General features: G+C 51.1%; 1 protein-coding gene across 2 annotated transcripts in view; it reads right to left on the bottom strand.

The window, feature by feature from the left end:
- The window catches only part of GLI2 (GLI family zinc finger 2), a 261,272-nt gene that overhangs the window by 74,850 nt on the left and 160,613 nt on the right, over nucleotides 1-25,809 (bottom strand). The window lies entirely within an intron of this gene.

Below are 25,809 nucleotides of genomic sequence, written 5' to 3'. Positions count from 1 at the left end.
GCAGGAAGCCAAGGCTGGCTGTTCCAACTCTAGCGGTCCCCACTGTTCCTGCCCTAGAATCTGTGATGTGTCTCCCAAGACAAAACAAATACAGGAGGGGATCTGCAGGTGGCCTGAGACTTCCAATGAACATCATTGTGAATTCTGTTCAAATGGCGGCTTTTGATGAAAGTGTTGTACCCATCCCTTCCTTGATTTCCTGGTGGCTCAGAAGGTAAAGAGTCTGCCTGCAATCCAGGAGACCCAGGTTCGATCCTTGGGTCAGGAAGATCCTCTGGAGAAGGAAACGGCAACCCACTCCAGTATTCTTGTCTGGAAAATCCCATGGATGAAGCAGCCTAGTGGGCTACAGTCCATGGGGTTGCAAAAGAGTCGGACATGACTGAGCTGTCCCGTGTGTTGGAGGGCAGCAGCTCAGAGGATGGATGCCTTTTATGATCCAACTTCCTGACATCAAACCCTGCTCTCCCTTCCAGGAAGCAAGGAGGGATCGATGAACAAATGAATCTTTGGGGAGGACTCTCAAAAGAGAAGAAAATCACTATTCTCCATTTCACCTCGAATGCCCAACTTGATCAATTAAACTGTTTAACTCTTCAGGGAACGAGAACGTGAGGACACTTGGCAAAAGGAAAAGGACTGATAGGGATGGGATGGCCATTGGTGCCTTTATATTTTGTGCCCCAATGAACCCAGAAGGTGCACCAGCCCTCAAGGGGCTGCTGGACACCGGCTGGTGGCCTGAGCACCTAAGTTCGACATTTCAGCCATTGAAGCTGGGCTTGTCTCGAATCCCACAACCCCTCCCATCTCTGTGGAGACCCCAGACCCACGCCTTTCCAGAAGATACCAGGAATGAAGGTGCCAGTTGCAAAAAAGACACGGGATGCCCCCTTCCTCAGCATGCAGGTCTGACCTAGGGACATGATGCAGTTCAGACACGTGACCCCTCTAGCATTGCCTTGACCTGCACAGGCTGCAGGCCCCACGAGGTCCAGCTCCTTAACTGTCTGGGGATCACAGCATGGAGCTCTCAACTCTGGCCCATCACAGCCTGAAGAATGGAAGTCACGTTGACAGCCCACCTAAGGCTTCCCTAGTCTGTCCAAATAGGGAAGTCCTGTTCAAGGGTCTGGAGGCCCAAAGAGTGAGGAGCAGTATTCCTGCCCACAGGTCATGCACTGGGCACCTCAGTGGAGGCTGTCCGCAAAGCTGGAGACTCTGACCCTGTGGGATTCAATGGGGTCCATGGGCATAGCTGCCAGAACGCCTCAGAGTCGAGGAAGCGAGATTTCTGTGGGACCCAGAGCAGCCAGGAAGACTCCCTGGAGAAGGTGGTCTTGGAGCTGGGTCCTCAAGGAACCAGAAGTGGGAGAGCTGGACAGAAGGGAGAGGATGATAGGTCCTTCGGGCTGGGAGGCAGCGGGGACAGAGTCCAGAGGACTTGCTCGCATCCTGGCACAGAGCTGTGTGCATGTGGGTGCTGGTCCAAACCACGTGGCCCCTCCGGTATATCCAGGCTGAGGAAGGCCTGGGGCCTGCTCAGGGATTCACAATGCAACACCTACTAGGTGCTCACATCAGTGCTTCTCAGACCCAAGAATTACCTGCAGGCTTTTTAAAAACACTGGCTGGGCCTCTTCCCTGGAGTCTCGGCTTCCATGGGCCTGGGCAGGCCTGAGACCCTGCATTTACAAAAAGTGCCCAGGTGGTACTGACCAAGCTTGCCAAGGACCACACTCAGAAAACAATTGCCTGGATCACCCTTTTTCCTGCTGTTTCCCAGAGTTCCCTCTGGCACCGGTAAGTGCCAGTAAGATTACTTCTCATATTTCTACCTACTATGCATTCTCCTGGCAGGAGAACATTCGCAGCTGGAGAAACTCCATGATTGAGGAGAGACCGCCCTGGCTGTGTCATTTGAATCTAGGGGACCACCAAGCTGTCCCATTTACCAGGGCTCCTGAACACAGACTTCAAATGGCCAGAGGATCATGAGGAATGCGGCCCAGAGTCTGTGCTCTTCCAAGTACAAGAACAAAGACGCAAGCGGGGCTGGAGAAACCACACGGATGGCCCTTGTGCACACCTCCCTGTGCTGGGGTGGGTTCAGTCCACTTTCAAACCTGGACAGTTTCAAAGGCTAACTCTTCAGACACACGGACTCAGATGGCCAAGGCCTCTCCCAGCAGGAACCAAATAATGGGTTGAAGTACCAGGGCTGGGAAGAAGCCCTTGCCAGCACAGCCAGGAAAGCCTCCTTCTCAGTGGCCTGACCTGATGCAAATAGCACTGTGACTCCCAATAATAACCAGGGGGACAGGCTGCTTCCAGAGCCCCACCCCATGGCTGGGCACTGCCCCACAGGAAGCACTTAATAAGAACAATAATATCCTGACTGGCACTCCAGAGCATGCAATTAAAAAGCGTTTTTGTCTCATTCAAGGGGGAAAATAGTGGGGGAAAATGAAAATCAGACAGGAAATTCCAGCACTACAAGTTGGCATGTGCCTGGGGGCTGAGGCCCAGGCCACTGGCACAGTCAGACCTGCCCCCACACAGGGCCTGGCAAGACGAGGGCCGTGGCTGGGCCCACCTCACCACCACGGCCTGGCCTTTCCAAGAAGGCTTTGCTAGACAAAATAAGACAAAATAGCTGGGCTGGGGCCAGTATGAGCCACTCCATGAGGGCAGTGCCCTGATGCTGGTCTGAGGGTAGGTGGGCAGGCAGGCAGGCAGAGAGGAGTATGAGGTCCACAGCTGGAACAGACACCAACAGGGAGTGGCCAGATGAGAGTCCCGATGGGAGTGCCACTTGGCCCCCCTGCATGGGCACCTGGGCAGTCCGGGGGCCTGCTCCTCTCCTCCACAGACTGAATATTTACGTTGTCCCCAAATTCTTATGTGGAAGTCCTAACACCTGAGATGATGGTATTTGAAGGTGGGCCTTTGGAGAAGTGATGAGGTGATGGGGGTGGAGCCTGCATGATGGGATTAGTGCTCTTATAAGAGAGACCCAGGGAGCCCCTTGTCCCCTTCCAAATATAAGGACACAGTGGGAACAGGCAGTTTATAAATCAGGCACTAGGATGTCACCAGACGCTGAATCTGCTGGTGTCTTGATCTCTGACTTCCCAGGCTCCAGAACTGTGAGCAGTTAATGTTGCTGTTTGAGCTCTCCATCCATCTCTGGTGTTCTTGTTACACAGCTTGCGCTGATTGAGACACCTACAGAGGGTGGTGGGAAGATGAGTCCACGGGAGGCAGATGGGACCTGGGCCAGAGGCCTCAGGATCGTGGTGAACAGCACTGAGGCTGCAGCTGACGTGCTGACACAGCCCATCCCCACCACTGATGCAGTTAACCTTCCCATGCCCTGGTTTTCTCATTTGTAAAGTGGGGGTGGTGTTAGGACCCAGGTCAGAGGCGGATGTGAAGCAGAGATCAGCTAACATGTCAGAGTCTATGCCAGCTGGGCACACAGTGGGGCCCCAGTAGTGCCAGCCTAGTCATCTCCATTGACCTCCTGCCCCTGAAGTGAGGATTGGGAGACTAGCAAGGAGCTCCAGGGAGGTCCTGGGGAAATCCCTGCTGTCTTAGGAAAGCGATAAGTGGCCTGCCGATCAGGGTAGACCAGCGGAGTCCCACGTTACAGATTCTTAGGACCAAAAGAAACCTGGGAGGTCAAGCCTGATTAATTTTGAAAACTGTCTTGGCCACAGAATCTCTTCCATAGAAAACTGTATGCAGGACCGCAAAATCTACAATAGACTTGAGGCCCAGGGGACTGTGGCTCTAAAGGTGCCCCCTGTAGCCCTCTGAGGGGCCTTGCCGAAAGCACAAACTCAGCTCAGGGGCCTGGAGAAGAGCCTGACCTCTTCCCGTCCTCCTTCCAGAGGCTGCAGAGGCTGAGCTGGGTGGGGTGGCCTGGGATGGATGCACACACCCCAGTGTGGGCCCTGCACCGCACAGGTTTACCTGCTCAGACATGGCCTTGACTCACCTGCCAGCTTGCACGAGCAGCCCCACTAGCCAGCAGCTTCACTGCTGTCCTGTCGCTGACCCCAAAGCCCACTTGTCACAGGGGCATTGAGGCCCTTCAGGAGGACGCCTGTGCCACTCCTCTGCCTGTCCCCCTGGGTCCCGAAAGTGTCTCCTGTCACTCTGCTCCCCTCACCAGCATCTGGCCTTTCTTGCAGAGATTCAGCAAAAGGTGCACCCCTGTCTGTGCTACGGACCTGCCTCCCACCTCCCGAGAGCACCAAGAAGGCTTTGGGTCTCAAGGAGGCCACAGCATCCTGTTCCCACCACGCACCGGTGATTGCTTCCCCAGGCTGGCAAAGACCCCCAACTCCACAGCATGTTCCAAGGCAGAGCCCACCAAAGCCAGTCAGTGAGATTCCAAACCAGGCAGCGGAATCTGCTATGAGAACAGCCACCAAGCACTTCCAACCTCCACGGGCGGCACATACTCATTTTCCTGCCATGGACGGCTCATCACAAATGCTTTCCATTCCTTCACTGAAGCAGGACTCTTAAGGATCCCTTCTGGGAGGCTCTTGTCAGTGCAGCACAGGTGACTATATGCTACTCAAAGATGCCTTTTTTCCTTTAATCGTCCTCAAATGAATCTCCTCCAGTGTTCCTCCCGTCAAGGACAGCCTGGCCTCACAAACATGTGATGCAGGCCACATATATTACTTTAAATTTTCTAGTAGCCGCATTAAAAAAAAAAAAAACAAACTAAAAAGAAACAGGTACTAATTTTCATATACAATTTCCTTGACCCAGTATATCAAAAATATTGTCCTTTCAACACACAAATAATTAAGCTACTGTTTTATCTTGGGGCTTCCCTGATAGTTCAGTTGGTAAAGAATCCACCTGCAATGCAGGAGACCCCGGTTAGATTCCCCGGTTAGATTCTTCCTGACCCACTGGAGAAGGGATAGGGTACCTACTCCAGTATTCTTGCAGGTTAAGAATCCGCCTGCAATGAGGGAGACCTAGGTGCAATCCCTGAGTGGGAAAGATCCCCTGGAGAAGGGAAAGGCTACCCACTCTAGTATTCTGGCCTGGAGAATTCCATCGACTATATAGTCCATGGGGTTGCAAAGAGTAGGACATAACTGTGTGACTTTCATTTTTGTTTGTACTAAGTCTTCCAAGTCAGTTATGCAGTTTCATTGACAGCACATCTCAGTTTGAATCGGCTCCATGTGAAGTGCAGGACAGTCAACATCGCTTGCAGCTGCCTTACCGCACAACTTAGGCTTAACCAGTTATCATTATCGGACTTTGCTTTTGAATTCTAGTCTAGTTGGATCAAAGTTTCATTGATATATAAATAATGGTGACAAACATTCTCCCCAAACCTCAGTCCTTTGCTTCTGAATCTGAACTCCCGGCCAACTTCTATTTGGCCCTTAAATTGGCCAATTAACAAGCAGTTAACCGTTCTTCCTTCCATTTCTCCCTTGTTTGCATCTGTTTAAGTCACAAGCGTGCCCAGGTTCATTCCTTCCACATCCTTCTTTGTTTATTGTTTTTTAATCTATTGACTTTATTCAGTAAAAATTCTTTATTGAAGTGCAGATGACTTGAAATATTTCATTAGTTCCAGGTATACAGCATAGGGATTCAGTGTTTTTTTCCCAATTATACTTCTTTAAATGTTATTACAAGATCATGGCTACAACCATACAACATGCATATATGTGGGCTTCCCAGTGGTGCTAGTGGAAAAGAGCCCACCTGCCAGTACAGGAGACATAGAGACATGGCTTCGATCCCTGGGTCGGGAAGATCCCCCTGGAGAAGGAAATGGCAACACACTCCAGTATTCTTGTCTGGAGAATCCCATGGACAGAGGAGCCTGGTGGGCTGCAGTCCATAGGGTTGCAAAGAGTTGGACATGACCAACACGATGATGTTACCAAGTAGAGTTCCCTGTGCTGTACAGTAGACTGTGGGTGGTTATCTGTTTCATACACAGTCATGTGTATATGTTCATCACAAACCTTCTTCCATACCCTTAGCCCACGAGGGTGGTACAGACTAAGGCCTCAGAGCCTCCCCGAATCCTGCCCTGGACTGCTGCCCACTGTCTTCCCCATTGGCTTGGGCAGGCATCCCCAACAAGGCAGAGTTGGCATCTGAACTCCTGAGACCCTGAGGAAAATAAGAGGGTCCCCAAAGTACACACAGGGAGTGGTGAGGGAAGGGCTGTGGACAAACGCAGGCTGAGTCCTTCAACACTCCTGGAAGCCCGGCTCCCTGGGCAGCACTGGCTCCACGTGATTCTGGACCCAACTGTCTGACTGACAGTCCCAGCATATGCCATGTCCACCCCACACACCAGCCCACAACATCCCACTGCCACATCCGGGGACATGGGATGTCCACCTTGTAGGACTGGAGACCCATCCACAGAATGCCCAGGAGACCTCATTTCCCCAGTATTGCTGCTGGATAAACAGACACAGAAAACATGGCCTCAAGACTCAACCTGCTGGCTCTGAACAGGGCCCAGAACCTTGTTTTCTAGAGTTAAAGTTTATAACAGGGGCCAAAGATGGCGGAGGGCGGGATGCAAAAAAGAAAAAAAAGAAAAGAAAAGAAAAGAAAAAAACCTCCAAAGGGTCCCTGGACATCAAAAAGACCTCTTGCAAAACAATGTTTTGATGAGCTAAGTGTATAAATTAAAAGCAGATAGTGTGCACTTTCTTTAAAACAAAGAGTGTTTAACATCTAGGAGTGAACTCTCTCACACAATGTATTTGGAGGCTGAAGAAACCAGAGCTGCCCTCTCTACAAACCCCAGAGCATCCTAGCCCTTCACCCCATTCAAGGGCTGTGGGCAATGGCGCTGCTCTGTGAGTCCAGCTTCACCCCAGCCAAGGGGACCCAGAGGAGGGCTCCCATTGCTTGGCAGGCGGCCCTCAAGTCCTGCTATCACCGGCAGAATGGAGTCCCAGAGCCTGGCCAGGCCCTTGGACTCTCCTGATCCTGTCCCCAGGTCTTCCCTCCAGGATCAGTCAGACACCTTGCAGACCCCAGAAAGCTCCCAGCTTGCTACTCCCACACATTCTGCTACTCCCCACCAAGCCCATCTCCTACTTATCACACCATCTCATACTGCCTTAAACAACTCCAGACTGAGGCAGGCTGGGATCTGGGACCCTTTGCTGCAGTGCTTGCATCTGAACACACGTCTCCTAGAGCAACAAAATACAAAGAAACGCTAAGGGATTAAAAAACAAAACCAAACCAAAAAAACTGCCTGCATGCGCAGTTGGGTCAAATCATGGACAAGATACAAAGAGACCAAAAAAGCCAACTGTCTCTTCTGAGGAGCCAGGAGCAAAAGCAGGGTACCAGGCATGTCCCCTGGACTCAACAACACGTAAGAGGTGGGCAAACCACCTAAGCCTCCCCTCCAGCCCAACCGCTGGACACACCCCTATCCTCACCCCACATAAGAAACCAGCTCACCCCACCATGTGGAGTAAGTGAAGGAACCTGCTTCCTGTTCTCGATACCCCAATAAAGCCTTGCCTGAATTTCTTATCTGGCCTCTAGTCAATTCCTACTGATTAAGGAAGGCTGGGAACCCTGGCTGGTATCAAGATCACGAGTGCCTTCTGCTATGACGTTTCCTGAAGCTGTCTCCTGCTCCCTCCCCAAATCAAGCAGAAGATACAGCCTCTGGGCCAATTCCTCCAAGCCGGAGTCCAGCACCTGGCATGGAGGGAGGGAATAAATAAATGAGGGGATGAGTGAGTGAGGGAATCTGTTCACGGCTAGAACAGAGGCTTGGGGATAACAAGGGGGCCAATGGCTGCCAATGTTCTGCATGGATTAGGACCTGGGAGAGAAAGTCCTGCAGCACAGATCTGCAGCGGGCAGAGCAGAGTTAGAGCGGGGAGAGCAGGCAGAGTGGACAGGACAGCAGCAGCAGGCAGGAGAGCACCAGACAGAGCAGTTGCAGGGGACATGGTACTGACAGCATTGCATGCTAAGTCACTTCAGTCGTGTCCAGCTCTTTGCGACCCCATGGACTTTAGACCTCCAGACTCCTCTGTCCATGGGGTTCTCCAGGCAAGAATACTAGAGTGGGCTGTCATTTCCTCCTCCAGGGGACCTTCCCGACGCAGGGATCGAGCCTGCATCTCTTGCCTCTCCTGCACTGGCAGGTGGGTTCTTTACCACTAGCGCCACCTGGGAAGCCAGCAGAACGTTGTTACTGTTCAGTCGCTAAGTCTTGTCCAACTCTTTGCAACCCCAGTGGACTCCTGCAACCTCAGGCTCCCCTGTCCTTTGCTATCTCCTGGAGTTTGCTCAAATTCATGTCCATTGAGTCGTAGTCACAGGTAAAGCAGGACAGAGTCCTCAACTCATCAGCTGGGACCCTCCTCAGAGACTGAAATTAGAGGTTGTTCTAACAGCAAAATCACCAGGTTTCCTATGTACTGGAGGCTTCTTGAGTGTGTGACATCTGTTAACTGATTTAATCCTCATAGCATTTGAGGAAGGATGTATTCTCATTAGCAGCAGCAGGCAGCATCATCATGTCCATTTTATAGATGAGAAAACCGAGGCACAGAGAGATACAGGAGTCCAGCCAGGGTCAGTCACACAGTGACACAACCACCCACAGAAATTCCAGCCACATTCTTATAGGCAGAACAGGGTAGTAAGAGCTCTTTTAGGATCATGAAGATAAAATGTGAGCCAAGGAGGAGGTCTAGGGTCCTACTCTGTGGGTCCAGCTTCACCCCCAGCCAACGGGACCTGGAGCAGGGCTTCAGTGTGACCAGAGCCACAGGTATATGACGGAGGGGGCAAGGCACAGGTGAGCTAGGAAAGCAAAGTGGCAGAGCTGACCATCTCCAGCAGTCACAGGGCTGAACTAGCTCTTTGCACTTGGTCTGTGGCCTTTCTAAAAATGAATTGAACCCCTCCTCCCAAAACGGAAGGAGCTTTTCTTGCGGCAGCTTCTAAGCACTACCCAGGGATCTAGCGAAGTTCAGGAGGCAAGTCTGGGGGGACCCACAAAAGGGGGTCTGTTTTCTCCAGCTGTGTTCCTGGGGCCTGCTAATCACCCCCATGGATCATCTTGCCGGGCTTGGAAATGTGCCGACTAGTGTTAAAAACGCACCCCTCTGCCCTGCCGTGGCTTGGTGCCCCCACAGCACAAGCGAGGTGCCCACTGAAAGCATGCTGTGTGCATAATTAGAGCAGCAAGGAGGCAAAGGGCCCAGCCCTGGTCCCCAGGAGTGACTGTGGTTCAGAAAAAACACCCACCTGGTTCTGTGCTGATTAATGATTGCCCCCCTATGAGCCCTGCGTAACAGAGGAGTTTGTCAAGATTAAGTAATTGCCTTAAACAAAGAGAGTATTATCTTTAAGGCCCCGCTGATGATTGACTGATGCTGGGAGACGGGGTGATGGATGTCTGTGACTCCTACCATCTGGATAGATGACAAACAGCCTATAATTAGGAGGGGACCCCCACCCCTGCATACCTGTCAAGGGATGGTGTGCCTGAGGGCTCTGCCACTACCCCTGCCTCAGGCCTGGGGGCCACAGGGAGACCCAATGCAGCAAAGGTACCACTGGCAGGGTTGGACCAGATGCCCCAGGGGAGCATCAAGGTCAGAACAAGATGGCTGGATGGAAGAAACCATCTGGAGAGACTGCAGGTGTCATCAGTGGCCCTGAGGGCACCCAGAGGGAAATGAGACAGCCATGCCCATGCCCAGCACATGCACCTGGACAAGCTGTGGCTATGCCTACAGTCTGACCTGTTCTCCTGAGCGCTGCTGTCCACGGGGATGAAGGTCCACTGGGAGCCTGGGAGAAGGGAACGAGGACCCACTGGTGGCGTGGGACAATCCTGGATGCAAAGGAGGAGTGAATAAGGGGGCACAACCAGCAGCTGTCCTGCCATGAAGGACGTGTGTGTTTTCATTCCTCTGAGTATCGGCTTCCCAGGTTTGGAGCCATGCAACCGACATTCCTTCTCCTGGGCCCCTGAATATTTCACTCTCTCCCTCCAGAGGGCACTTTGGAAGAGTTCTCAGAAGTGGACAGAACCACATGCAGTGGGGATACAACTGACAGGGCACAGCTGGCCAGAGGCGGTGACCACCAGCAGGGCAGCTGGGAGGGCAGGTGGGGCTTAAAGTGGGAGGAAGCAACAGGGCCACCTTTGGGCAGAGACCAGGGGCCCAGCCAGGCTGAAGCACCAGGTGGGCTTCCTGAGTCTGGAAGGCACCCCCAGGTGATCTCCTTGTGGGACCCTCATCACCAGTTGGCCAAAATGTATTTATTTCCAAGAAGGAATGACAGTGAGCACGCGGCAATCCTGGGGTTCACAGTATCACAGGGGACTGGAACCAGGGGACCCTCCCTCACAGCCACGCTGCTGGGGGTAAGATCATCAGCACAAGCCTTGGGTGACACTGCAGCCTTTTCTCCCCACTGGTCAGAGACGCCCTTTCAGGGCACAGGAGGAGGGGGGCGTGGCACTCAGCTGGACCCCAAAACCTGCTTCTCAATTTTACAGACAGTCAGACCACTGCCCATAAGCCATGCGGTGAAGTGAAGTGTTCTACCTGGCAGCTGATTCCCCTTCCTTTCCAAGCAAAGCAAGATTCCCAAACCAAAACCCCCACCATGAATCTGCCTCTGGACTGGAACAACAGCAGCCTGAGCCAGGAGCTGTGCCCATAGCACTGGCTTCCCCCAAACCACAGCTCCAGGACAGATGCCACGTGTGGCCCTTCGGCAGGCCTACCCAAGTACGAGTGCATGAGTCATCCAGAGACCCGTGGCCATACTCCGTGCTCTGGCTGGTCCTGGGCACCCTTGCTCCCCTGGCTAGCCCCCTGTGGGCTGAAACTGAGCAGATAGACCACCAGACCAGGGATTGAGGGCCTCCCTCGTCACCACTGGATGATGTCCCACTACCGATGGTCTCTGCTCTCCCTGCAGTGCTGGGGGGCACATGGGGTCCCACCCGGACATGAGGCCATGATGTGCTGTCCACGTCGGCCTTCTGGCCACCCCGCACCCCACGAGCAGGAAAGAGGATCAATAAATATCCACAAGGACAGCAGCCTCCACGTCCGTATTGTTCACTGTAGTAATTATATTGTTTTTCCACGTCCATAAGTCCAGAGGTAAACCCTCAAGAATATCTACTGAATGATGTACAACTACCAAAATCTTTTGAGGGACTTCCTTACTGGTCCAGTGGTTAAAGATCTGCCTTGCAGCACGTTCGAGCCCTGGTTGGGGAACTAAGATCTCACATGCTGCAGAGCAACTAAGACGGTGCACTGCCAATCACTGAGCCTGTGAGCCACAACTAAAGGGCCCATGTGTTTGCAATGAGATCATGCATGATGTAACAAAGATCCCCTGGGCCACAACTAAGACCCAACAGAGCCAAATAAATCAATGAATATTTTAAAACATCATTTTGAGCACCATGCCAAGCATAATCCTGTGCCCCTGACTTTCATGTTTATTTGCTCTTATATCAGCCCTCTGTGGACTTCCCTGGTAGCTCAGCTGGTAAAGAATCCACCTGCAATGCAGGAGACCCTGGTTTGATTCCTGGGTTGGGAAGATCTGCTAGAGAAGGGATAGACTACCCACTCCAGTATTCTTGGGCTTCCCTGGTGGCTCAGCTGGTAAAGAATCTGCCTGTAATGTGGGAGACCTGGGTTCGATCCCTGGGTTGGGAAGACCCCTGGGGAAGGGAAAGGCTATCCACTCCAGCACTCTGGCCTGGAGAATTCCATGGACAGTATAGTCCGTGGGGTCACAAAGAGTCGGACACAACTGAGAGACTTTCACTTCAGCCCTCCGTCGGGTAGGAAGCAATATGACTGCCCCAGTTCTACAGATGAGGAAACTGAGGCTTGTAGAGTCCGTTGAGTGTCTAAGACTACACAGCAGGCGGTCACAGGCAAGAAAGCATTTCAGGCCTTGTCTGTGTTCTAGAGTTTGAGGCTTAACCACACTTGTATTCCACCTATCGTCATGACTGCTTTCTTATCACAGCATGGCTGGCTGGACAAATGAAGACGTTTAACTTCCTGGCCACAGAAAAGACACTTCCTGTGGCCTTCTTCCTCAGGGAGGCCACCTCCACTCAGATTCCTTGGGAGAGTCCAGCTCCCTGTACTGTCCTCTTCACCATACAACACATCTTCCATCCCTGGGCCCAGGCTCTGCTCTGGAGACACAGGAGGGAAGGGGTGTGGACACTGGTCTCAAGGATCTGCCAGCCAGTGGGAGACACTCAAACTAGCAAGTGACAAGTGAGAGGGCAGGGGACCAGGAGGCACAGAGATGAGAAGCAGCAGGGAGGCTTGGTGTTATCACAGCATCAAAGCAGGGCTGCAGCGGGGGCTGGGGCATGAAACTTCTTACAGGATGCTAAGGACACTCAACAGTACATATTGTTACTATGGAGAACAGTGTGGAGGCTTGTCAAAAAAACTCAAAACAGAGCTGCCATATGATCCTGTAATCCCACTCCTGGGCATCTATCTGGACAAAACTATAATCCAAAAAGACACATGCACCCCTATGTTCGCAGTAGCACTATTCACAATAGCCAAGACATGGGAGCAACCTAAATGTCCATTGACAGATGAATGGGTAAAGAAGATGCAATACGTATACGATGGAACACTGCCGCTGCTGCTAAGTCTCTTCAGTCGTGTCCGACTCTGTGCGAGCCCACAGACGGCAGCCCGCCAGGCTCCCCCGTCCCTGGGATTCTCCAGGCAAGAACACTGGAGTGGGTTGCCATTTCCTTCTCCACAATGGAACACTACTCAGCCATAGAAAAGAATGAGATAATGCCATCTGCAGCAACATGGATGGACCTGGAGAGATCATTCTACATGAAGCAAGTCAGACAGAGAAAGACAAACAGCATATGATGTCACTTGCATGTGGAATCTAAAGTATGACACAAATGAATATATCTGCAAAGCAGAAACAGACTCACAGACAAAAATACTTGCGGTTGCCAAAGGGGAGGATGGGTTGGGAATTTGGGGTCAGAAGAGTCTGTGAGCTGCTGGCTTGGGTTCCGGGTGCTCTGCTTTGGACCTAGCCCACCTGGCATCCTGTGTGGGAGGAGGGCTGACCCGGGGGGCCAATGAGCCTCATCACCACGCATGGGTACAGGCCAGGAGAGGGGAAACCCATCTGGATACAAGACCCCCCCCCAGATCAGAGTCCAGGAGCCCCCATCACAGCCAACCCCTTGTCTTCTTACTGGACCCACCACTCAGGCTGGCCTGCTCCCAGTGAGGTCCTGAGCCCAGAGACTGACCTGGCTCTCAGGAGACACTGCCATGGGAAGATGGGTGTGGAGGGGGCCCTGCCCACGGCTAGTACAGCTGCATTCTCAGAGAGGCCCTGCTCTGGACTGCACCCCTCCATCCAAGCCAGCAGTGGACTCAGGAGGTCACTGGAGCCCAGTGAGGGCAGGGGACAGAATGAGCTGGGGTCCTGACACCTGGACAGAAACTCGGACTGGGATGGCCGTGGGTGCAGCCACTCCTCAGCGGTCCCTGGTGACCCCAGGGAGGCAGGAACTCCCAAGCCACAAGCTCCTACACCACATGATGAGTCTCACTTGAGTTAGCCTTGAAAACCCATGTTTCCACTGAAGAGCCCTCCAGATACAGACAGGAGACCTTTTCTCAGCCGGATCTGCACCCCAAGGCCAGGCTCTGGAGCATTCCCGGGGGCAGTGGGCAGAGGCTTGCTCAGGTTAGCCTGGGCTTCTAGCAGTGACTCAGGTTCCAACAGAGTGAGAACTCATCCCAGCGCTGGGTGTCCTGAAAAGAGGAGGGCTTTGGTTTCCTCATCCCGGCTCTGCCACTTACTTGCTGTGTGATCTTGGGCAAGTTGCTTACCCTCCCTGAGCTTCAGCCTTGCTAACTTCCTTCTCTCGCAGGATCATTGGGGGCAGCTAGTGAGCTTACACAATTGAAACCTCATCCCTAAGCTGGCTGTTGGCACACTTTCCCCCAGGGGAGCGGCCCTACCACCACAGAAGTTGGCAACTGGAGGATACACACAAGGGACAGCACCCACAGATTAAACTGGAGGCTGCCAAGGAGCCAGCGCTCTCCTGGCCAGCAGCAGACAGGGCTGAGCTTCTCCTCCTCTCTCCTTCTGTCCCTCCCTCCACCTTTGCAGGAACTAAGAGCTGCCCCCTTTTACAGCCCTCCTGCGGCCCCGGGGGAGCCGGAGGCCGGCAGAAATGGCTGCTAATACTCGCAGCCACACTTACTGAAACCTTTTGACACGGAGGATATTTTTATGAGATAAGTGCCCTGTGTAGGTATCAGCTGGCAAGTTTCATTGCTCACATTTCAGTCCTGCAAAAAGCCTTTTTCAATCACTGTCTGCGGCGACGATAAACTTTAATGGCTGAGGGAGAGCCTGCGGTGCGGGCTGCTCTCTGCATCCTTCTGCCTCTGCACCAGCTGGCCACATACCCGCCACGCCCGAGGGGTTAGGGGTCCAGGGAGGCCATCACCCATCATCCCCCTTTCCTCCCCCCGTTTCTCACCCTCAGGGGATCGCAGGACCTGGAAGCATATTTGAAACACCAGGGAATTAAAAATGCCAATACCCAGCCTGCTCTGGCCAACAGAGCCTCTGGGGTGGGCTCCCAGACATCAGCATTTTTGAAAGCTCCCTAGGGGATCCCAAGGGACTTGTAGGCCTTGCAAATAGCTATGCTTCCTCCAGGACAGGCCCGTCCATCGCTCATGCACGATCACTCCTGGTTCTGCACCTGGGAGGTACTGGACAGGTGTGCCGTTCTCTACTGAACGGTTCAAGAACCAAAACCCAGAGGTCACGAGGTCACCCTCAGCACCCAGGCCCCTACCCTTCCAATCTAAAGAAGCTGTGTTTGAAATGATCATCTGAGGGGAAGGCGAGGCTAGTGCTCAAGGGATGAGGAAGAAGGAAGGAAGGAACGGCTTCCGCCTACAAGAAGCTCCTTAGACCACTCCATGTTCTCTGGGTCGGGATGGCGCTCAGTGCTCCCCAAACACTCACTTTCCAGAAGCACCGAGCAGATTCTAGAACTCAAGGCTGGCAAGACCTCTACCTGTCCTCATAGTCACTCCTGGCATCACTCACAGAGCTGTGCCCACTGCCCACAGTTGTTCTCAGCGATGAACACATCAGGACTGCAATGGGCTGAGGATGGCTCTTCCTTACCCTGCGTCACAATCCGGGCTGGCCACACACCTCCTCCTCTGAGGCCCCCCACCCTACAGATGCCCGCACCTGAGTAAGTCCCTGCTTCTCCCGCCCACCAACACCTCCCGGTCACACCCCTCTCTTCCCAGGCCGCTCTTATAGGCTCTTCTGTCATGACACCTCCGGATCAAATGTAGGGTCATTAGGAAGACAGTGGGCACAGGGTAGGTGTGGGGAGCATCTCGGGGCTGCAGAAGGCTCCCCTTCACCTGGGTCATTGCTGCCAGCTCTGCGGTGTCTAAGGCTCATGCCCATGTGCGTCTCCCATGTGGACAGAGACTCCGCATCCTCTGCCCATGAGGACACATACAGACACGAAGACAGGAAATGAAACTAAAGACCAGCCAGGGCTGGACGACCCTCAGAGGTGTACTCAGCCAATCTGTCTTCTTGGGCCAAAGTCAAAGGTTCAACAGCAGAAGGTTCTGGAGCAGCCAGAACCGAATAGCTGGATCCCAGTTCTATCACTGAGGCCTCTGACAGCGAGGGCCACCAGCGCCCAGTACCAAGAGACTGGAGCCACTGTAAAGTGACCATCTGAACTGCCCTTTTAAGCCAAACCAAACCAAGCCCTGAATGTCTCCCTCTGGCCATCTGGCCCTGATCCCTCCTCTCCTGTCTTATTTCTTGGATCTCACTTCCTTTCTCCGGCCCCAGCTTGAACCACTTATTATACACAGAGTCTCAGAATGAACTCCTCTGCAACTTCCAAATACACTTGCGAGTTCCACCTGTCCTCCCCATCCATCAAGGCAACAGAGCTCATTTCTCCTTGGGAGATTAAAAAAAGCCCAGCACTGGGGACCAATTAAGCCTTGTCTTTGAAATCAGGTGGGCTGTAGATTGTGGACGGTGAACCCCAACCTTCGACAAAACAGGAACCAGATGCCACAGTTGGGAGGTGCATAGCATCTCGCCATCATGGTGCAGCCCCTAGAGGGGTGTGGGGGTGGGCAGCATGGCCCTTCTGGGGGTCCTGGCTAATGTCACAGTCAAGGTTCATAGCACCAGCTGGGATTTTAATGTGAGCCTTCACTTATGACAACAAATGAGGGCTCCCGACAGCCCCTCCAACACAACACACCTCCCAAGCTTTACTCCTGTTTCCTCCATGCTTTGCAGGCTCTTGGGGATCTGGCTTAAGTGCTAATTCTTCCTCAAAGTTTTCCTTGAGTACTCAAGCCTGAAAGGAATGTGTTCTCTCCCATGCAGGGACTAGGAGAGCTGCAAAGATCCAGCCCTTGATTGAAGAGTGTCCATTGCTATTAACCAGACTCCTTCTTCCCTAACCAGACAGTAGGCTTTTCTTGCTATCATGTGTTTCCTCAGCAAGCCCTCTCGAGGCACGTGTTAAATGGCTGCACTGTTGATAATGTTAGCAACCAGTTCTTAGGGGCAGGGGTAGAGGGAGGAGGCCTGGTGCATCATTTGCCAATTTCCACAATGTAAATGCTCCCACCACAGCTGGATGTAAGCTGCTGAGGAGCGACATGAACCGGGAGCCAGAAAATGTATAGAACTTGCTCCTGGAGCAAGCTCCAGCCAGGCTCTGCCAAGTTGGGTCCTTACAACCCTCAATGCTTCTGCAATCAAGGACCTTCTTCTCTTTTGGGGGGAAAAAAGAAAAAAAACAAAACAGCAAAACCATCTTGATGTCCTAATAATTAAATAATACTATTTCCTACCTAAAAACATTGGCTAGATTTTTTTTCTTAATACCTGAGACTGGAGAGGGCATTTGGAGGTGCTGTGTTGGAAATGACTACTAGAAATAATTTGGAAACACAGTTGAAGAATCATACCCTTAGACTCAGGAATCTCACTTTCTCCTTCTATTCCTAAAAACCTAAGTGATGAAAAGTTCAGGTCCAGAGATTTTGACTCTGTTTGCAGTAGAACTTATAATACTGAATGATCGTGGGCGGCCTAAAAGCTTAGGGAGAAGTGGTTCAGTTAGGCCTAAAATCAACCTTCAAGATGACACTGAAAGGATCTGATCATAAATAAAAAGGGGTTTATGTCCCCTTTCTGAAGTGAAGTTCCCCTCCTACACTGCTGGTGGGAATGTAAACCAGAACAGCTGCTAAGGGGAACAGCATGAAAACTAAAAATAGAATCACCATGTGATCCAGCAGTCTAACTCCTGGGCATATATCTAAACAAAATTACAAGCAAACAAACAAACAAAAAGGCACCCTATGTTCACAGCAGCACCATACCCAACATCCAAGATCCAAGACATGGAAGCAACCTAAATGTCCATTAGATGGATGGATAAAGAAGATGCACATATAAAAAGTGGAGTATTATTCAGCCATTAAAAACAACAGAACAATGCCATTTGCAACAACATGGATGGATCTAGAGATGGTCACACTAAGTGAAGTAAATTAGACAGAGAAAGACAAACACCACATGATATTACTTATATGTGGGAATCTGAAATATGACACGAATGAATCTGTCTATGAAATAAACAGAAACAGACTCACAGACAGAGAACAGACTTGTGGCTGCCAGGGGGAAGAGTGATGGTGGAGGGAAGGACCGGGAAGCTGGGATCAGCAGACACAAACTATTATACACAGAATGGACAGACGACAAGGTCCTACTGTAGAGCGTAGGAAACTATAGTCAATATCCTGGGATAAACCATAATGGAAAAGAGTATGAAAGAAAGCATATATATGTATAACTAATCACTTTGCTATACACCAGAAATTTATACAATATTATGAATCAGCTATACTTCAATAAAAATACTGATAAAGTGGGGTTTCACATGCATTACCCTTCTCCCGGGGGTCTGGGCAGACCCTTGCTCTCCTGGTGTTCACCAGAGATCTAGCTGAGGGCTGGGGCCATGAAGACCCTCCTGGCTGATGCTGTGTCTCCATCAGAGGCCTGAAGTAATGGGTTGGCCAAACAGATGGGATAAATCAATGCCAAGGACGCTGTCACCCCGGGCAATCCCTCGCCAGTCAATTTTCATGTGAATTTAGCAGCTCTGCATGGTTTTTAAGAACCCAATTGTATCCTGACACTTTTTAAATGATGCCTCTTTACATCCAGCCATAATTTATCTTTTACTTGGGAGCAGCTCGACTTCCATAACCATTTCAGGGAGGGGGGTGGAAATCCCCACTGTGACTTCACTTAATTTACAATAGCCCACACTCAGTAAAACACGGGTGACAGAGGTTTCCCAAATGTGGATTTCATGTCAGCAGCTCATCTTGGTAAAGCTTAAGTGGCTTTATTTTGAAAGAAAATACACATTTGAAAACTGTTTACAGATTTGAACAGGAGTGAGGGTAAATGCGTGGGTATGTGAGAAAGAACTCATACTGGTACAAACCTCAAAGCTAAGATGTATAATCATCAGGCAAAAAGCCTCCGTTTTCCCTTTTGACCTAAAAAAGTAAGTGATTCCAAATTCTTGAAAAGTCCAAATGGATCTGAGTACCAGGTAGATGCTCTGAGGGGTCTTTACTCATCGCTCTCAAGGCATGATGCTGAACCTGGACTTGGGGGTCAGCAGGGGCGAGGTCACCCCTGGGGCTTCCTCCACCACCCTGGGCAAGCCAGCCAACATTTTTCACTCTTGAAACAACTATAGCCACACAAATCTCTTGGCTATTTTATCAGGGGCTGTGAAAGTCAAAGAGCTGAAAGACAGCAAATAATTTTCATCCCAAACCTCCAAGGCTGTAGGCAAGGTCTCTTCCTCCTGTTTCATCCACACAACCATCCTGGGGCCAGGTTTATCATCTTGACTACACAGAGGGGAGACCAAGGCTGCACCCACTCAGATCCTGTGCCCAGGGTCACCAAGCTAGTGGGTGAGCTGCTTAGAGTTCACGGAGACAATGACAAGGGGGTTCACCAATTAGAAGTGACTCCACCACTACGAAATTGCCTGTCTTGGGCCCTGCTACTCAAAGTGTGGTCCAAGCACCAGTAGCCTTGGCATCACCTGGTGTGTGTTGAAAACGAAGTCTCCTGGGCTCCATGCTGACCTACAGATCCAGGAGCAAATTCAGCAATATCCTGTGGTGATTCTTCTGTACACTGAAGTCTGAGAACACTGGCTGAAGGATTACAGTCCATTAAAGAATGACCCGAAAAAGACAGTTGAGAATAGCAGCAGGACACACACGGATTCCAGTGGCAACAAACAGGCCAGCTGCATCCAGCTCCCCAAGAAGACTCTGCCCAGCCCCACTGGAAATTCAAAGAAAAATACACTTGGCTCACAGTTCTTGGGGTGGCCTGGGAGCAGGCAGAAAATGCACACACTTGGGCATCACCCCAGATCCTGGGAATTAGGGGCCAGAGCTCAGTGATCAGTGTTCACCAAGCCCCTCGATGCACCAAGCCAGGGCATATTCCCCCACAAAGCGCTCCTGTCCCTCCCAGAAGCACTGACATTTCACTGGCGGCCCACACCTGGGCTGGACACCAGCAAGAAAAACAGCCTGCATTTATACTCCCTGGGCAGACTGATTTCTAAGGCATATTTTCATCCAAGACCTCACTTCACCCTAAGAGTGGCCGCAAGAGAGAAGCAAGGTAGGGCCCAAATGTTCCTGTTGAGAAAATGGGAAACCGAGGCCCCATCAGCTACAGGTCCAGGCTGGATCTGGGCAGAAAGGGGGTCCCTGGGCTATAGGCACCCAGCCTCCCCTGTCTGCCGTGGCCTCACGATCACCCTCACTCTACTGCCTGCTGCAACCACACAGCCAAAGAGGTGTTCCAGGACCGAGGAGGGCTGAAGGCCCCATGCTGGTCCAGCCGGGAGCACACTTGGGGCAGGGAAGTGGGGATGCGGCAAGGGGGTGTGGAATCCATCCTCCCGGGCTGGACTTCCGTAGTGGCAGCCTGAGAACAGTGAGGCTATAGGGCACGTATGTGCGAGCATGTGTGTGTCAGAGAGAGAGTGAGACAGAACACATTTCCAAAAAAGGAAGCCCTCAGAAGCAAAGCCCTAAAGTGAGAAATGTGTTTTCCCTTCTATCCCAGGGTGTCTGTCTCTGTATTACAGGAATCTGCAAAACCCACCTCCCACCGAGATGCCCGCTAGTAAAACTCTAAGATACAAATGAAGCCCAGCTGCAGTTTCACTCACGGTGAGTCCCAGGCAAGAGCTGTCCTGGGGGTGTGCAGGCGGCCTGACAGCTGAAGAGATTCCAAAGGCCCCAGCTTTCAGTGAAGAGGTGTAAACGTATGCGCAGCCGGGCATCCTAGACCAGAGGGACTGGAGAGAGAGAGAGATGCTTGCCTTGCTCACCAGACACCCTTCCAGTCTGCCCGATAGCTAGAGGTGCCCCAAGCAGGCTGTCACCCCGGATCTAGGTTAGAAGGAAACAGGCATGCAGGTCCTGCAGCCGGCCCTGCCATCTGGGCTGGGGAGACAGCCGGCTGCACCGCCTGCTAGCTTTGTGATTCAGGACAGGTTGCTTTCCCTCTCTGAGCCTCAGCTGCCTCATCTAAAGACTGGTAGTAATAGCTGGGTGGTAAGAAAATGTGGCTGTGTAAAATATCCATCCCACAGTGAATGCTGATCATTGTTCATTTCCCCTCCCTACAGCTGGGCTCAACACTGAAGACAGAAAGACCAACTCCCCATTTACGAGCAATCCGGGAACGCACAGCCCAAGTTAGGGAAGCCCTCATCCAACCGTTGTGTGGAATTCTGCCAGTGCTCCAGTTTTAACAGCTTGACATTTATTTCGATATTTATTTTTCTCTGTAAATACAACCTATGTTTACAAAGACATTTCTTTTCCTCTGTAAACACAGCGAATGTCTGGGGGAAATAAAATGCGAAAATCACAGAATTGGAATGAATTTCTTTACAATAATCTTTTTTGTTTGTTTTTTTAAATCTATTCTAGCAGTGCCTCATACTGTTGCATTTTACTCTGATTTGGAAGGAGGGGGTGTGGATGGGAATCACATCACACAATAACAGTAAGAAAGTGTTATAGGTGAAGAAACCTTCATTGGGGAAATATTACTATATTTACTCTTCTGAATGGCAGGAGCTGGAAAGGCAGAATGCCCAAGGACCAGCACCAGAATCCATCTAATCAGACATGATACTGATGTTGGAAACAAATTGTCACCCCATTGGGTGGAATGATTTCACGAAACTGGGTGAGAAAAGCCTCATAAAATTTGAGGACCCTAAAGAGAGAATCCAAGTATAGGATAACCCATGCATAGGATCAAAGATCTTATCAGTTCAACCCACGAGATTATCAGCCAAACTCACTGCCTGTATTGACAGGGAAGCTGAAGTTCCCAGCTGTCACCTGCCTTCCTGAGATCACAGATGTTAATGGCAAAGCCTGATAGCAAATTTCCTTTGTTGTTGTTTGTTTGTTTTTCCAAAATATTCTGGGCAAGGAGAAAGACTGAGGAAAGGATGGAGCCCTACTTCCCTTCCCTTATTTCCTGAGGAAATAAACTCAGGGCGCTTCCTCCTCCTTGGAGGTCGAGACAAGGTCAGGAAATGTGGATGCATTTGTAAGAGGTGTGTGATGGAGCAGCAGTGGGCGAGGTGCTAGGCTGGAGAAAGCACCGCATTTGGGGTATCACAGCAGAGGAGAGTCCTGGACTCTGGTTTCTGGGACCTCTGCCCATAGGACAGTCCCCAGCTGAGGCTCCCTCCCTTGGGGTCACAGGCCACCTAGTATGGGAAGGAATGCCTTCCCCCAGCTCCACAAGCACTGGCCCCCACTTTGCCCTGTTCTTTTTTATTTTATGATCCCTTTTTAAAACCCTGGTCTTCTTTTCTGTTGACCCCATTAAACAACAAGCCTGTTTGGAGGTTGCCTCTAGAACCACAGAGGATAAAAACGAAGAAACAAACCTCATCAAGTTAACCCTCCGTGACTCCCAAGTGATTAATTCCCAAGTTGGGGATTCCTTAAGAAAGATAGAAAAAGGGACAAAGCTTCAAAAGAGTATTGTATGCGTGGGTTTCAGAGGAAACACAGACATGTTAACACTCCCACCTTTACAATGAAATGCCAACGGTTAGGGTGCAATTTTGCCCTGGAAACTGTGGCTGCTGTAACCATGGAACCTGAGGCTCGCCTTTCAAGTCTCATCCTTTGTAAAGAAAGGCCACCTCCCTTGTCTCTGTAAATGCACGCCCTGCCCCAACCTGGTCAGCCGGGCTGACACATCTCAAGACTCTGCCAGAGCCCTGCCAGCCCCACCCCAACCCAAGTAGGGAGAAAGGGCCCCTCTGGACCCCAAATCAACTCTCTCCCTGAACCTCAGCCCCATGAGGTCTGGGACTGGGTCTGGGATGGGAGATGATGGGTGCCTCCAGGTGGCCCTCAGTGGGACAGAGAGGGAGGGCAGGGAGGAGGATGGGGGGAAGGGAGGGAGAAATCTGAGCACAGCATATACCGAGAGATGTACAACCAGGTGTGTCTGAGAACCCACCTGTCCAGACCCCACACAGGGAGCGGAGATGGAAAAATCAGACACTGTACTGCTTAGCTTGATGGGACCCCAAACTCTAGAACCTGCCCACCATTCAGCCACCTGGTCTCGGTTTCTCATCCAGATAATGGACAGGAAGAGATCCTTGTGTACCAGCAGGAGAAAAAGAAGGACTAATGACTTCAGAGTGTTTTGCAATCATCAAGGTATCATTGTTGGAAAACCTTGGCAGTAACAGAGGGATCCTTCATGTTAGAAAGAGAAAAGGAAGGGGTGGGTTTCTGGGGGAGATGAGTGATGAGAAGCAGGCTTCCCACCTCCCAGACCCACCATCTCCTTGAGGTCCATCCCCTCTCATGGACACTTAATGATTTGATTTTCAACCTGGTTCTTGGAAGAAAATGCTTAACTTCATCTCTCCCTCTCCCAACATTGTACTCTTCCTTCCATGCATCTGTTCAGTGGCAAGCCCAAGCATGACTTTTCTGCTCCATATTTACAGTCAAGTTTGCATTATCAGGTTTTTTTTTTTTCATTATTCCTATTGTCCTTTTCCTCCCAGTTTCTCAGGAGTGGAGAACCATGGGCATCACAGCACAGGAAGGCTCAGGCCAGCCTGGGGTGGGGGCTGTGAGGGGTCCACAGACTCCTGGCCAAAGCCTCTGCTGGAGAGACCCCCTCCCTCACTGTCAGCCACACCCTTAGGAAGGTGCCCATTGAGGCTTTGATGAAGCAGAACTGGGCTTATCCTGGAGGAAAAAAACAAGATGGAGGCGTGTGAATTTATCTCTGTGGACTTAAAACCAGCTGATGCTCCCAATCTACTTTCTCTCATCTGCAGTCTCTTGATGATGCTGAAATTTCCCCCCCACCTCCAATCCCTACCTGGTCCATTGATTTGAATCACAGAAATCCGTGCCCCCAGCCTCTACTCCCCAGCAACAGGGGTTGACCCAGTAGCACTGATGCTCTAGGAAGAGAGGGAGGGAACAGAGCAAGCACTTCTGAGAGCGAGAGGTTAAAGGCCCCCAGGGCGCAGCTAAAACCTAGCCCTGGCCAATCCAGCAGCCACCTGTGGGCACCATGAAGCTCTCCTTTCTACAGGTCTGGATATCTGCCACCAAGATTGCATTTTAAAAACAAGGGGAATGACTTTTGCAATCAGAAAGTGTTTAGAATGGATAAACAACAAGGTCCTACTGTGTAGCACAGGTAAGTATATCCAATCTCCTGGGATAAACCATTATGGAAAAGAATATGAAAAAAGAATGTACACATGGGTACAATGAGTCACTTTGCTATATGGCAGAAATTAGCACATTATAAATTAACTATATGATACATATATATATATATCATATGTATATATGGCACATAGATGTGGGAGGCGAGTAAATTCTTAGGAAGAAGCAAGAAGGTAAATGAAGCTCAAAACCAAGACTCACGCCCTCACCCGGCAAGCGGAGTATTCAGCGTCAAGAGAAAGGAAACTTGAATGGCGCCCCCAACTCAGCTTGAGTCACAAAGCCCCAGGAGGACCCCAGCCACCCCTCTGTGGCCTTCTGTCCCCACAATGGGCCTCCCTCGGGCCTCAGCCTTTTGTGGTGATTAACATGCAGCGGCTGAGCAAGGGAGGCTGGGAGGGGCAGAGGATCAGGTGGCCCCTCGTTAAATCACTCTGCTGTCAGCCCACACAATTCCTCTCTCCTCAAGCTCGGTCATTACTTGGGTTTATGCAAAAGAAACAGCTTTGCTAAATATCCTCCCAGACAGGGCCCACAAAGCCCTGGGCTCAGGAGGCTGAACACCCAGAGCCTCACAAAACCGTCTGCCCCCTTGTTCGACGGCTTGGGCCCAGGAGTTTGGATGCGTTCTGTCCATCTTCTCTTAGCGGCCTTCAAGTTTTCCTTTTTTTTCATTTCGGCTGGTTTTGTGTTCAGCTTTTCTTCTTTCTTTTTTGGGTAATTCCTCCCAAGACACTGCCGTGAATACTGTTAACTTATTCTTGCCGGGCTCTAACTCACTCCCTTCAGCTTCTTTCTTGAGCTCGGCAAGACTTACAATCCCTAGTTTTCTATAGGGGAACTGAGCCATGAGAAATCTCTTATAAAAGTTCCCAGAAAGGAGCCGGTTCTCAGAAGATCCTTCAAGACAGGGGGCTGGGGATGCCCAGCAAGAACCCTAATTGTCCCAAGCCACACACATACCCTGGGTGCAGGGGAGAGAAGTTGAGGAGCAGGCCTGCTGGGGTCTTGACAACTGCTCTCTGTTTCTTCAGGAGCTGGGTTTTGTTATTCACCTTTGAGCCCACCTTTCCTCTCAGCTTCCATCCACCAGCAAAAACAAAAGCTAAAATAAAAAATGAAATAAAAACTTCTAGAAGCTGTGGCAACTCAGCCTTCCTCTCAAACCACCTGGGGACAGGCTGGGCTACTGAGATATTTGAGCCGGTCTCTCTAACACATCTTACTCAAAAAACTAGTAACTGGACTTCCCTGCTGATCCACTGGTTAAGACTCTGCACCGCCACTGCAGAGTGCATGGGTTCAATCCCTTGTTGGGGAACTAAGATCTTGTGTGTCACACACCAAAAAGCAATAATAACAGTAATGATAACTATGTGTGTGGGTGGCAGGAGCTGGGCTAGTCAGGGGTCACAGTCCCCATTTTGCTGGTGGTGGGCCATCCCACATGACTTCAAGTGCACAGTATCTGCCAGGGAAGCCATATCAACCCCATCTGGTCTGGATACCCCAGAAACAGACATGGAGACCCTGACTGGGGGTTAGCGAGCTGGGGCATTGATATACTAATTCTGCCACAGCCACTCATGAAGCAGGGCTGATGGTTTCAGGGGTTAACTTCTTGGAGCCCTGGCCAGCAGCAGTGAAAGCACATGTGGGAACCAGGACCCAGGTCATGAAACAGTAGGAGGCTGCCAGAAGCACTGCTGGTCAACTTTTAGACCAGTTAGAACCCTCCCTATGCTGCATTCTTGCTGGCTATGTTGCACAAAACAGCCTGCATGTA

This window comes from Ovis aries, chromosome 2, assembly GCF_016772045.2.
Source record: "Ovis aries strain OAR_USU_Benz2616 breed Rambouillet chromosome 2, ARS-UI_Ramb_v3.0, whole genome shotgun sequence".
In the NCBI taxonomy this organism is placed as follows: domain Eukaryota; kingdom Metazoa; phylum Chordata; class Mammalia; order Artiodactyla; family Bovidae; genus Ovis; species Ovis aries.
This window is presented reverse-complemented; position numbering and strand designations above follow the sequence as displayed.